The sequence below is a fragment of the Symphalangus syndactylus genome, chromosome 14 (assembly GCF_028878055.3).
Source record: "Symphalangus syndactylus isolate Jambi chromosome 14, NHGRI_mSymSyn1-v2.1_pri, whole genome shotgun sequence".
In the NCBI taxonomy this organism is placed as follows: Eukaryota; Metazoa; Chordata; class Mammalia; order Primates; family Hylobatidae; genus Symphalangus; species Symphalangus syndactylus.
In genome coordinates this window covers 47095672-47109527 of record NC_072436.2, presented here as the reverse complement: position 1 = coordinate 47109527, position 13856 = coordinate 47095672, and the positions used below count along the sequence as shown (strand labels likewise).

The 13856-nt window shown below is 40.8% G+C and overlaps 1 long non-coding RNA gene across 7 annotated transcripts in view; it reads right to left on the bottom strand.

Moving 5' to 3' along the window:
* Positions 1–332: 332 nt before the first annotated feature.
* Positions 333–13856, bottom strand: part of LOC129463121 (uncharacterized) — a 45943-nt gene continuing 32419 nt past the window's right edge. For 4 of the 7 annotated variants that reach the window (XR_010115423.1, XR_008651011.2, XR_010115424.1 and 1 more), the window contains 3 exons: positions 5523–5669; positions 5247–5432; positions 333–606 (listed from right to left, as the gene is read on the bottom strand). This is a non-coding gene — a long non-coding RNA (uncharacterized lncRNA). Of the gene's footprint in view, positions 607–5246; positions 5433–5522; positions 13431–13856 lie in introns of those variants that run through there. The other 3 variants (XR_008651012.2, XR_010115422.1, XR_008651010.2) reach the window with 2 other exon arrangements.

Genomic DNA, 13856 nt, shown 5'->3' with positions numbered 1-13856 from the left:
CTCTAACCATGACTTCTTACCTTAAATCATTCTTGCTGCCTGCCATCCATATACCTGCTCTGAATACTCATAAAATTAACTCACAGCCAAAGGCCCTGAGCATTTCTTCAAATGAGTACTACATAAAAATACCTATAAATTTATTTCTCAGTATGGAGTAGGTATTGAGTAAATGAACAATGAGCTGGATGGAGAACATCAGGAATTGGCAAACTTTTCCTGTCAAGAGCCAGAGAGTAAATATCTTAGGCTTCGTTGGCCATATGGTCTCTTCCACAACTACTCCATGCTGTGGCGCGAAAGCAGCCATAGATAATACAGAAACAAATGAGTGTGTCTGTGAGCCAATAAAACTTTATTTACAAAAGCAGGTGACAAGTCAGACCTAGCCTGATTGGGCCTTGTTTTCCAACCGTTAGACTGCATCCACTTTGAGAAAAGTCTTGTCAAAAGCATCATTTTAGCGCTTTCTTTTAGAGGCAGGGTCGTGACAACTCTTGATTAACACACACATCCAGGCACTTTGTCTCTCTTCCTCCGTTGTCCTTTAATAAATACCAACTGGCGGAGGGGACATGGAGCATTTTTCCTTCAATTGCAGTGATTCTGAAAGACAAAGCCGGGGCAGAGATTAAAACCAGACCTCAGGTCTTTGTGCCATGCTCGGCATATCAAGTGCCCCTCTTCAAATTGTACTGAGCTAGCTGTATACCTTAATAAAGAAAATAGAACTATTCTTTCACTTAATAGTCTTTTAGTGAGGGTATGGGGGCCAGGTTTATGAAAGCCCTTATAAAATACTGGCTGAAAGGAAATAATACTCCTTGGCACCACAGAATCTTTTTCATGTGAAGCTACATGATCACTTTTCATTTTGTTTCTCAAGCACTCCATGGCACCCATCCATGTATTAGGCTAATAACTGCATGAATCTAGTTAAAAGGAGCCAAGCAATTATTTTAATTAGAAGAGAACAAATATAATGCTCCTGGCTTCTGTTTTAAGGGGCAAGAAGGAAGTAGTCAGGGTTCAAAAAGATCCCACAAAATATTTTTGTGAAAGGAAAAATAATTAAGGCCAAATTTAGAATGTACTTGCAATAAATGGGCCAAATAAAATGAATGGCATCACTGTGCAGCTAGAACCCATTCATAGATAAGAGCCCCAGAAAGTCCGTTTCTACATGATACCATTTTGAGGGTATAGCCAATTTTACAAAGTGAAGGTGAATGTCTAGCAGAGATTTAATGATCCTTGTGAATCTCCCACATGATTTCCTAAAGAGAGTCTGTGTAAAATCTTTTATTAATAAGAGATGGGGGAAGGATATTGGTCAATTTGCTTTTTGGGCAGGATTGTTTTTTCATTTACATTCTTAAATTGCTCAAATTTGTTTCTCTGGAAAAATCTATCTTCACAGCAAATCCTTGTTGCTAATCCCTTCTATAAAAAGCGGATTCCATCATAAGAGGATTTTAATCAGCTAGACTGAACTCAGTTGTACAGGAAGAGATTGTTATCTACAGATCTTCCTGAGCCTTTGCCTTCCTGCCTCCTTCCTGCCTCCCTTCTGGTCATGGCATTTTGACCATTTTATTCCATCTCAGGCTTCTATAAAGAAATGAAATGAAACTCAAAATAGTCAACTAGTCACCATTCTTCCTTCTGTTTGGATCTGTCATTGTTTATTGTGCACCTGTTATCTACCAGCAAACAGGAAGTTATGGGTGTACATAGGTGACTAAAACCTAGACCTTGCCTGCAAAGAGTTTACAGTCCAGTCTGACAGACAGACACATGGGCAGAAAGTACAGCCAAGCAGCCCAGCTGGGTGGAGGGCAAGGTTACCTAGCCTGAGCTGGTTGTTAAAGAATGGATTATCCAGAAGGATATGGATAGTCTATTCCAGGGATAAAGGTCAGCACAAGCAAAGGCACAGGCACAGAGAACCACAGGGAGCACACAGAGTTGGAACCAGAAGATAGAGCTGCAGAAATGTAAAGCCAAAGACTAGAGTGAGACAGGAGAGCAGACTGAAGAGGTGAGCAAGAGCCAGGTGCTATGGTCTGAATGCTGGTATCCTTTCAAAACTCATGTTGGAACCGAATACCTGATGGGATCGTATTAAGAGGTAGGGCCTTTGGGGAGTGATTCAGTCATGGGGGCTCCCCCATCATGAGTAGGACTGGTACCCTCATAAAAGAAGATCCAGGGGGCTTCCTTGCCCTTTCCACCATGTAAGAATGCAGCAACAAGGTGCCATCTATGAAGCCCTACCAGACACCAAATCTGCTGATGCCTGGATCTTGGACTCCCCATCCTTCAGAACTACCAGCGATATATTTCTATTGTTTATAAATTACTCAGTCTAAGATATTTTGTTAAGCAAACTGAATGGACTAAGATACCAGATCATGCAAGCACCTGCACCACATTGATAAACCTGGACTTCATCTTGCAGAGCAATACAGAAATCACTTGGTTTTCAGCAAAGGACTAATGTGGTTAGCTTTCTATTTCAGAGTCAGCACCTGCATGGCTGAGAAGAAGATAAATGGAGAATAGTATCCCATAGACGCCATTGCCCAGGCAAGAGGTGACAAGGCCTTGAACTGGGACAATACTAAGTAGGAAAGGAGAGCTGGGATGAGGAATGATATGCATGCTACTAAAGGATATTTTAAAAATAAAAATTAAAAAGTCTTTGGAGCAGTGACTGACAAGGTCAAAAGTCAGAGATTAAATTGACCTAGAAGATTCTTGGCAGGGATCATATATTTTATCTGAACACTTGTCATATGTCCAAAAAGGTTTCTCAACTGATGAGCCTTGATTATGGGTTCCAGAATTGAGATGCAGTAACAAATTTCAGCCTTGGGCACATGAACATACTGCTGAGTGCCATATGGAAACTCCTAGAAGATAGTCTAATTCCTATTTACTTTCCCATGCAAAACTCACACAAAACCAGCTTCCTGCTAAAAGTCTAAGTTAAAATACACAGAATCATAGAAAGACAGAAAACTGTAGTGAGTCCTTCTCAGGATAAACTACATATATGTTTAACTACTATATGAGATTAGACTCATTTATGTTTTAATTTCTAAAAGACTATATACTTCTCAACTTGTTTTACGAGCCAGTGGAACGTTGATAACACATTTGACAAAGACATTACAATAAAAGAAAGTTACAGGTAAATTTCATTCATAAACATTTCTATAAAAATTATTTTTAAAAATATGACCAAAGTACATGCAGTAATATGTAAGACAAATATTACATCACACCCAAGTTGAGTTTCATCCAGAAATGCAAGATTGGTTTAACATTCAAAAACCCATTGAATAACTCACCATGCTAACAGAATAAAGGAAAAAAGTAATATGAGCATTCTATAAAGAAGTGGGTGCTTAATTTATGACAAAAGTGTCCCTGCAGAGCATTGGAGAAAGGAAGTCTTTTCCATTCGTCATGAAGGGTAAGTAGATATCATGGAGTAAAGAACCAAACTTGATCCCAACCTCACACCATATACAAAGAGCAATGCCATACGGATTGTAGATCCAATTGTGAAAGCTGAAACAACACAACTTACAAAAGATAATATGAAAGGATATTATTATGGCCTTGAAATAAGCAAAGCTCTCCTAAATAGGACACAGAAAGCATTAACCATAAAGGAAAATAGACTATATTAACATTAACATTAAAATCAGCTGGGCACAGTGGCTCATGCTTGTAATCCTAGCACTTTGGGAGGCTGAGTTAGGAGGATCACTTGAGTCCAGGAGCCCAAAACCAGCCTGGGCAACATGGCAAAACCCTGTATCTAGAACAACAACAACAAAAAGACAAAAATTAGATAGGCATGGTGGCGCATGCCTGTAGTCCCAGCTACTCAGGAGGCCGAGGTGAGAGAATCACTTGAGCCCTGGGGGTTGAGGCTGCAGTGAGCCATGATCAGATCATTGCACTCTAGCCTGAGCAACAGTGCAAGCCTCCTATCTCAAAAAGCAAAACAAAACAAAAGAAAAAAGTTAAGATTTTCTATTCATCCAAAGACACCACAAAGAGAATGAAAAGTCAAGCTCAGGGTGGTACATATTTTTAACATATGTAACCAAAAAGCTATATGCAGAATATATATCTCCTACAAATCAAGAAGAAAAGATGAAAAGTCCAACAGAAAAATGGACTTAATACGACCACTTACAAAAGAGAATATACAAATAGCCTCTATACATGAAAAAGATGCTCAATGTATTAATAATCCAAGAAAATGGAATTAAAACCACAATGAGACTCTATACATACCACTAGAATGACCAAAATCAAGAAGACTGAGAATGCCAAGTGGTAGCAGGGATGTAGAGCATCACCCACTGCTGGTAAGAGTGGAAACTAACACAATCTCTTTGGAAAACTGTTTGGCATTATTTATTAAAGTTGAGCATAGTCATGTTCTACAATTTGGTAACTTCCCCTTTAGTCTATACATAGACTAAACATAATGCATATACACAAGCATCGAAGACATGCACAAGAAAGTTTCCAGCTGCACTGTCTGAAAATAGCCTAAAACTCAAAACAATTCAAATGTTCATCAAGGGTAAAATGGATAAACTGCTGGGCATGGTGGTGCACTCCTGTAATCCTAGCACTTTGGGAGGCCAAAGTGGGCAGATCACTTGAGTCCAGGAGTTTGAAACCAGCCTGGGCAACATGGCGAAACCCTGTCTCTACAAAAAAAAAAAAAAAAAAAAAAAAACACAAAAATACAAACATTAGCCGGGCATGGTGGCATTAGCTGGGCATGGTGGCATGAGCCGGGCATGGTGGCATGAGCTCATGGTGGCATGAGCTACTCTGGGTCTGAGGATCACTTGAGCTCAGGAGGTCAAGGCTGCAGTGAGCCAAGATCATGCCACTGCACTCCAGCCTAGGTGACAGAGGGAGACCCTGTCTCAAAAAAAAAAAATGATAAGTTGTGCTATATTACTGATACAAGGATACAAGGGAAGAAAATATAACAAAGAAAACATACTATTAGTATACCCAACAACATAGACACAAAAATAATGTTGAGAGAATGAAGACAGACAAAAGAACACCTATCCATGTTTAATGTTCTTGTCACAATAAAGATGAAATTTAAAAAAGAATACCTACCATATGATTCCATTTACATGAAGTTCAAAAAAGCAAAAGAAATGTATGGTGTCAGAAGTCAGGCCATTGGTTACCTTTGAGGGAAAGGGGCCTTCAGGAGCATTGTTCACATTCTCCTTCTTGTCCTGGGAGGCAGTTAGAGGATGTGGTCACTCCAGAATAATTTATTGAGTCACATACTTCTGCTATTTGCAGTTTTCCATATATGGAACCCCAATAAAGCTTCCATTTAAAAGTTTCAAATGTTGATTTCCATTTTCCTTGAAGTAAACAAAGGGAATAAGAAAATATTATAGAATATCTTCATTAAAATCAATCAATTTTAATTTGCTAACCAAGCTGGCTCTTACCTGTGTTCAGTTTTCTCCCCTGATGTCAGCTACAGAGCAGGAAACAGGAAAAACCACGCATATGATTTTCAGGCAGCTGGAGGAAGAGGAAGAGAATGCCTTGCCTGTGAGGGAGAATGAATGAAACTGGGACCCTCAGCAATTTAGCTAAGAGGTGAGTAATGCATACAGAGGAAAAAGAAAAAAAGAGAGAGAAAGCTGAAGGTCCAGTGTATAAAATAATGACAATAATAACGGGCCTGCTGGAGGCTCATATATTTCTAGCCTTATATAAAATGGGATTAAAACATAACAAATTTAGACTGGCTACAAGAAATGCTTTTTTATGAAATGTATAATTAACCTGTAGCCAATGGTTTAGTAAAATCCAACTCCTCCCATCCTCCAAAAAAAATAGCTATTTATAGCAGCCAAACCAGCAACATTGACAAGTATTGTATTACAAAGACTCCCCTGCTTCCAGGCAAAAACTGATCACCAGCTGGGGTCAGGAAGAAAATTTTCCCTTTGGTGTAGTATTTCATGGCTCTGTTATCTAATATTGAACAACTCTCCCAGGCTGAGTAGCATTTGCACCTCCATTCACGGCACCTGGCTCTGGGATCCAGGCTGGAATATTGAAATAGGCTATTGTTTTAATCCCCGGATGGCAACACCTGTATGCCTGTATTTAGGCAACACCTTGTGTTTCCAAAAAGTAAACACAATGAATATAATCAAAATTGTTCCCAACACTACTGTTTTTATATCAACAATCTATAAATATATGGAAGAACTCAATATATGTGAGAAATAAACAGAAGGCATGCCTACATTGAGGTAATTCAAAAGATGGCTCTATAATTTACCAGCTTGAATTTCAATTGTTGCATTTTTAGGTATGAAACATTATGAAAAAAAGAGATATTATTCATCAAAGTGATTGTCCTGTGCACTTGTATACCTTATATAATTTATTTTTTTCGGGGCTTTTTACTTCAAAGAAATCACTAGCTAATGACATTTCAGACTTTAGAAATTTTTTCTGATAGCACATTGGAATTCCCCCAGGCACAGAATTGTGAATAAGTGGATTTTTTTAAAGATCATTAACAGATATTACAAACCAATTCAAACTGAGCATTTTCTTTGCAAATTACCTTTAACTTTTAAAGCCATTGGAAAAAAAAAAAAAAAAAGACAGTGAGTGATTTAATTTACTTAACCTGTCTACAAATTGCAGCTCTGCGCTCCATCGGCGATTGCATTTTCAACCAAAAAAAAAGAAAAAAAGAAAAAAGGTCTCTAACTATCTCTAATAGAGATATTTTTCTAAATTATCACACCCGATGAGTGATATTTCAAAAGAAAGTAATGTTTACTTTTTTTTTCATTTAGCAAGTTGCCCTGGAATTGAGAATGTTTATTCTATTGATATGTTTAAAGTGAAAACACAGCCCTACACTGTCTATATCTGTTGCTTAATTAAAACTCTCCAGCAATTAGCAGGTTTATCATCTCCAGAGCAAATGGATGGTGGTGGTGGAGCTTTGGTGGTGGATTGTGAGTTTTTTTAGGGGAGGGGAGTGCTCTTTTATTTAATGATCAAACCATAGTTTCTGGGCTAAAGAGCTAATATTTGGGGTGAGAAGCCCCTTTATTCCTCGAATACATCAGGCCTGATTCTTATTGGCATCAACACCCCGTTGTGTATGTTTTCCATTCAAAGAGTTCCCATGGACTTCAAAGGGAGTTGCCTGCAAAGATGGGAAATGTGGGAGTCCTGACAGGCCCCAGAACAGGCCCAGAGCTGGAAGAAACCATGCCAAGAGTACCTCACATTGGAGCCCCCCGCAAAACCATGTCACAAAATTAAAGGATGTCACCTGCCTATGCCATCCCACAGCACACGTGGGAAACATCCTCAGGCTTGCCAAGCGCTGCTCTGACTCTGCAGGCTACTAACATATACATATTTGATGACAGTAGAGCTCCATTTATAAGAAAGTATGTTGATAAGAATATTCTTTGAGAATGGTGTCCAGTGCAGACTTTAAAAGGGTCATTGTTTGAGGTACCAGAGGTTTCCTTTATCCCCTTTTAAAGTGCAAAGTCAACTTACTATAAACCAAACAAAATAATTGCACATCCCTTTGGATGTCCCATCAACAACAAATGGGTAGAAGTCTATTCTGAAGAATGTTCTATTTTTGGAGTGATTAATTGAATTATTAACAGTAAAGGGGCAGAGAAACTAATATTTCTTGAGTGTTTCTTATGTGCCAGGTATTTTAATTCCTCTCTTTTAATCCTCACCAATATATTATGAGGTAGATGGTATTATCCCCCAATTAAAAGGTGATAAAAATGGGCTTTAGTGAGATCATGAAAACTGTCCACTCCAAAGTCCCATGACAGCAAGTGAAAAGCATGTGGAACCCAGCCCTCCCCAACTCCAAATCCCATGTTTGTCTCTTTATATCACACTCTTTGTTGTCTGCTGATTTCAAATGCCAAGTTCACGTCTTACAGCAACTGCCATTTTTCTAAATGGCTAGAACTCACAGACTGTGGGTTCTTTCCATTCAAGCTCAGACAAGAGATACTGTATTCCAAATGCCGATGATTAAGTTGCAAAAGCATCGTTTTGCTCCAAAGAATTACCAATGGAATCCTGTCAGGAAACATAGAATGGAAGCTGGTTGAAGATCTACACTAGCTATTCTGAATGTCACACGTGTCCCCAAATGCTGACACACCTAAATGAGTCTCACATGATAAGGGGTGACCCTAGTGATCACAGTAGACTCCCTTGGAAACAAGTCCAAGGAGGAGGCTGGGCCAGGGCTTCGGGATGGCAGAGGACCAAGATGCTCATTGGTAGACAGGTAGCATATCCAGAATCATTACAACCACAAATATTTAAGTGTAGGGACGGGGGAGAGAGCCAGAACTTCCATTGATCTTTTTGGTCCCTGCCCCAACCTCAGGACTTCAGAGTCCTAATGAAGTTTAGGATGTGGACACCCAGTGGGCACAGAGTGGGATTAGGGAGGTGGAGTCTCCCGTTCACCTGATGAGCAGACACCAACCAAGGGCTTGACTGTGTGGAAGTGATAAGAGGAGTGGGGATGGTCTGTCAGGGCCACCCCTAAGCTCCTTCCCGCTCACCACAGACTCCTCCAGCAACGGCCTCTGAGGCCACTGGTAGAAGCCCAAGCAATTCTGAATGTGGCCACCATTTGCCTCGGGCTCACAGAAAGCTCACCAGAACACAGGCACATGTTCCAGAGACCTTGCCAAGTCTTTTCCATTCTCCCAGGCTCCACATCCTTGTTTTCGAAGTGGAGACAATATGAATACCTGCTCAGCCAAGTATGTCTGGTGATGACAAAGGGGACGGATTCGTTCGTGAAAGCACTTCATGAGGTCCAGGCAGTGGGAGGGCATCTCAAGCTGCTTCCCTCTAGCTGCACGCACGTGGCTAAACACCAGACCCCATTCTCCCCACTGTAGCTTGGTCTTGCAGCGAAAACAAATCTAAATGGAAGTGACTTTTTATATAATAGAAATTGAAACCAAAGTTTAAAAATAAAATAAAATGGAATGTTTCTGAGCATGCAACAGCCATCTACTGTATTTGTTTTCTGCTTATTCAGCCCATTTGTATTAGGTGCTGAGTGGAGGCAGAGGTGCTCCGTCACTGGATTTCTGAGCACACTACTTAGCCTTTGCACTTGGGAGAAAGTCAAACTCCTGAACAGGAAGCCATCCTCTCACACCCCACCCTGACCCAGCAGCCCAGCTCATGGCTCTGCAGATGAATAGGACACGTGCCAGGCCCACCTCCTGGGCCTCCTTCATCCCACTATTCACTGTCAGCCACTCTGCTTCATCCTCGACTTGCCTGAAACGTCCTCTGCTCAGAAAGACCTGCCAGAGAGCACCTCCGGTCCAAAGCAGTCCTAGCCCTGATCTTCACCCTCATGCCTAGTGGGTTTCCTGCAGAGTCATCATTGCCACGTGTGGCGACACTCTTGGTCTGGGATCTCCTGTACCATCTGTCTCCCCAGCTTGACTGTGACCTTCAGAAGAGCAGAGGTCACCTCAGCCTTGTTTCTGCACTTCAAGCCCCGGCACAGTGCCTGGCCCATAAAGTACACAGGAAACAGGGTTTTGCCTCAAAGCAGCTCACCTAATATAAAGCAACACAAACCCCCTGCAGTCAGGGCTTTGTTTCACCTGCTGCAATGGCAGCCCTTGAACTGAAGGAGAAGAAAAGTTTTTCTCTCGTCTACTAAGCTCAAATTCTTTTTTTTTTTTTTTTCAAACAGAGTCTTACTCTGTCACCCAGGCTGGAGTGCAGTGGCGCCATCTTAGCTTATTGCAACTTCTGCCTCCTGGGTTCAAATGATTCTCCTGCCTCAGCCTCCAAAGGAGCTGGGATTACAGGCACAAACCGCCACGCCCAGCTGATTTTTATATTTTTAGTAGAGGTAGGGTTTCCCCATGTTGGCCAGGATGGTCTCAAACTCCTGACCTCAGGTGATCCATCGGCCTCAGCCTCCCAAAGTGCTGGGATTACAGGCGTGAGCCACTACGCCTGGTCCCAAGCTCAAATTCTTTCCCTTGCAATTAATCTGTTTCTCTTCCCTGCGAGGTGGCCACCCTCACCTGATCTGGCAGGAAGTCCTGTGTTTGCTCCCAGCCCACAGAAATGTCCCACCTGTTGGTCAGGGTCCTTCCTGCCAAGGAGGTACGGCTTCCCCTTGTCACCTAAGTGTCCCCTTATCTAAATGTAAGATGGTGATAAGCCTGGTGCCCTGAGAGGCGCAGGTGTGACTGTCAGATGGTCCCCCTAGGACTCCCCTGCCAGAGTTAGCCTGGGCTCCAGTGACAGCCCAGAAATTTAGCTCCCATTACCTCATGAATCCCCCCCCGTGTGCTGCAGAGTGGATGATGGCAAGCAACACTCACAGCATAGTTTATATTCCTTTAATTTTTCTTTATTTTCAAATTAGAGAAGTAATATGTACTTACTGTAACAAGCAAAACAATACTTAAAAAGGTGAATAAGAGCAAATATAATTATTTCTTCCTATCCCACTTCATTACCACTATCTCAAGAATACCAAGGGCATGTGTGCATGTGCCTATATCCATGTATAATATATAAAGAATAAGCCAGGCACGGTGGCTCATGCCTGCAATCCCAGCACTTTGGGAGGCCAAGGCGGGCGGATCACCTGAAGTCAGGAGTTTGAGACCAGCCTGGCCAACATGGTGAAACCCCGTCTCTACTAAAAATATAAAAATTAGCCGGGTGTGGTGGGCGCGTGCCTGTAATCCCAGCTACTCGGGAGGCTGAGGAGGAAAATCGCTTGAATCTGGGAGGCTGAGGTTGCAGTGAGTCGAGATCATGCCCTTGCACTCCAGCCTGGGTGACAGAGCGAGACTCCACTTCAAAAAAATAAAAAATAATAATAAAATACATCTCTAATATATAGCATATATATTATATATATTACACATACCTTATATATCATTTTACATAAGTGGGATCATATACATGCTGGGGGAATTTTAGTGCCATATTTTGTCTTTATTTAATTATCTATTTTTGCATGCCTTTTGCAGGTGTGGTTCCTCCAGGGACTCATTGGAAAGCGCGGATGTCCTGTGGCCATGGGACCACACCTGTCTTCAGTGCACTGTTTCCCTGTTTGTTCTTGAACATGCCTGCTGCCTTGGTTACACTGGCCTACTGGTGAGTCTTCAGAGAAGTGGCACTGCCGTTTTTTCTTTTCTCCGTTGGTGGTTTTGGGATATCTGAGATGTCTCCTACTCCCACTCAGTCTCTTTTATTTTCTGCAGTTCCTCTGGCCTGTCTTGTTCCTTGCTCTTTCTAATTGGCTCTCATTTCCAGCTGCCAGCCCCTGCATTGCTTCTGACCTTGTCTATTTCCAGAGACCTTCCCAAATTCACAAATCTCTTGACAAAAGGCTCCTTTCCTTTTCTGTACAGGTGCCTCTCCTTATCCCTCCTCAAACAAATCTTACCCAAGCCTTCACCCAGTACTCAGCTCATTTGTCAGTAGAGACCATTCTTCCTGACCCTTCCCCTACCAGGTCACACATTTGATCAATACATTTGTGTATTGCTTTGTAGATTTCAAACACATTCAAATAGATTACTTCAACAAATTCTTACAACAGCCCTATGAAACAGAAAGGGGTAAGTATATTGCCTTCCCAAATATATAGGTCTTAAAGGACATTAACTGACAATTTGCAAAGAAGACATTAAAATGACCAGACTTTTTAAAAACTCAGTTTCACTGTTAGTGAAAGAAATACAAAGTATAAGAACACTGATATACTTTTTGCCTATGAAATTAGCAAATATTTAAAAGAATGATAATACTCACTGTTCGGCAAAGGAGGATAGTGGTGGTACACTAGATTTTTGCAAATAGGAGTGAAAATTGGTGGCACCTCTTTGATTAATACCTTGCCAACACATATTAAATTAGAAAACCATGGAGCCAGGCAATTATAGAAATTTATCCCAAGGAAATAAACAAAGCTATGTAGAACATTTTAGCTACAAGTATATTTTAATATGCAACTGATTAAGTTGAAGTCCAGTCATGCAATGAAATGCTCTAAAAAATGTTTTAATGATAATGTGGAAGAATATATAATATCATGTAAAGTATTTTGATATAATGAATAAAAACATTATACAATGATACATACTGTCAAGAGTTCCATATACGTGACATATATATATATACACATATGGATATCGATATCATGCACTCCAAAATGGCAAGGAAGGTTATCTCTAAGAGATGGTGTTACAGGTGATTTTTATTTTCTAAATTTTGCTCTTCTCTACTTTCTAAATTATTTTCAATAATCCTGTATGCGTTTGTAAAAAGAAAAACAAGAAAATTATAACATTAAAAAAATTATCCTTGTTTAAATGGAACCAGTTCTACATTTGGTTCTTTAATCCACTCACTCATTCATTCAACAAATATTTTTTTAACTCCTACTATACACAAAGCACTCTGCTAGATGAAAGGGATATAGTAATCAAAATTTTAAGAAAATTTTACAAAAAGAACTGGTGTCTGCCCTGGAGAAGGGGTTCTTAGTAACTGGGAGAAAGCCAGTGGAGTTCATTAGGCATTACTCTTCCCTAAATCCAAGAAATGGCCTCAGAGGATATCAGTGCATCCAGTCATGCTTGAGTGAGACTTGGCATTGGAAATGGACCTGAAAAAGTGGTTTCTGAGAGAGGGCTTGGAGTGGAAAATGAAGAGAATACATGAGAATGAGAATCACCCTCACTCTGAGTGCTCCCAGCTACTGGGTCTCCTGGCGGTTTGAGACAAATGGTTGGAGTGGCCTGGCAGTGGCAGAAATGGTCCCAGGGGTTGCATAACTTCAGATGTTAATCAGAAGGCCCAAAATGATTCCTATTTTAGATAAGTGACTAGCAAAAATTCACCAAAATTCTACTAAAGTGTCCCTCTGAGTCTGCATTTTGAATAAGCATTCAGCCTCCTACTGTTATTAGTTGGCACTCCCCTTTAACTGGTAGGATTGGAACCTCCCACACACGTCAATCAATTTTCCCAGCAAGGAAGCCACCCCCAGGAAGTGTGGCACTTGGCACAGTCTGCAAGAAGTCCTTACAGCCTCTAGGGTACCATTTTGTTACCCCATAGGATCGTTGTCATATTCCAAATTAACTCAAGTCATCTGCTTTGAGTTGTTTTTCCCATAAATGGTAAAAAATTTTGTTGATTCTTTCCCAAAAGGCCATTTGTGACCAGTGGCCATTTGGAGACCTGACTGGGGCTTGGAGGGGGACCACAATGAATGAAGCAGCCCTCCTGGGGACTGAACCCATGACCTCATTAGCACAAGGTTCTAATCAACAGAGCCACCAGGCACATACCTCATTTAAGACACTGAGGCAGTAATTTGCTAAATGTTAATTCTTAGATTAACTACAGATGAGTAGAGTTCCTAGGGGGAAAAAATGAGAGAGATTTGTTCATTCTTGAAAGGAAATTTAGGTCATCAGTTTTTGATCCCTTTGGTTAGTTTTATGGTAAGTTCCAGAATCCTAAGATGATGTCCATCAGGGTCTATGCCCCATGATTTTTTTTAAATCAATATCGTGGTCAGGAGACTTTCAAAGAAAATGCAAATCATGTCACTTCTGCACTCATAAAACACCACACAATGATTTTCGAAAGATACCTCTACAGTTTCTATTTCTCATGCACAATACAGGTGGCAAAATAAAGAAATGAGATTCACATCTGAGTCAGAGATG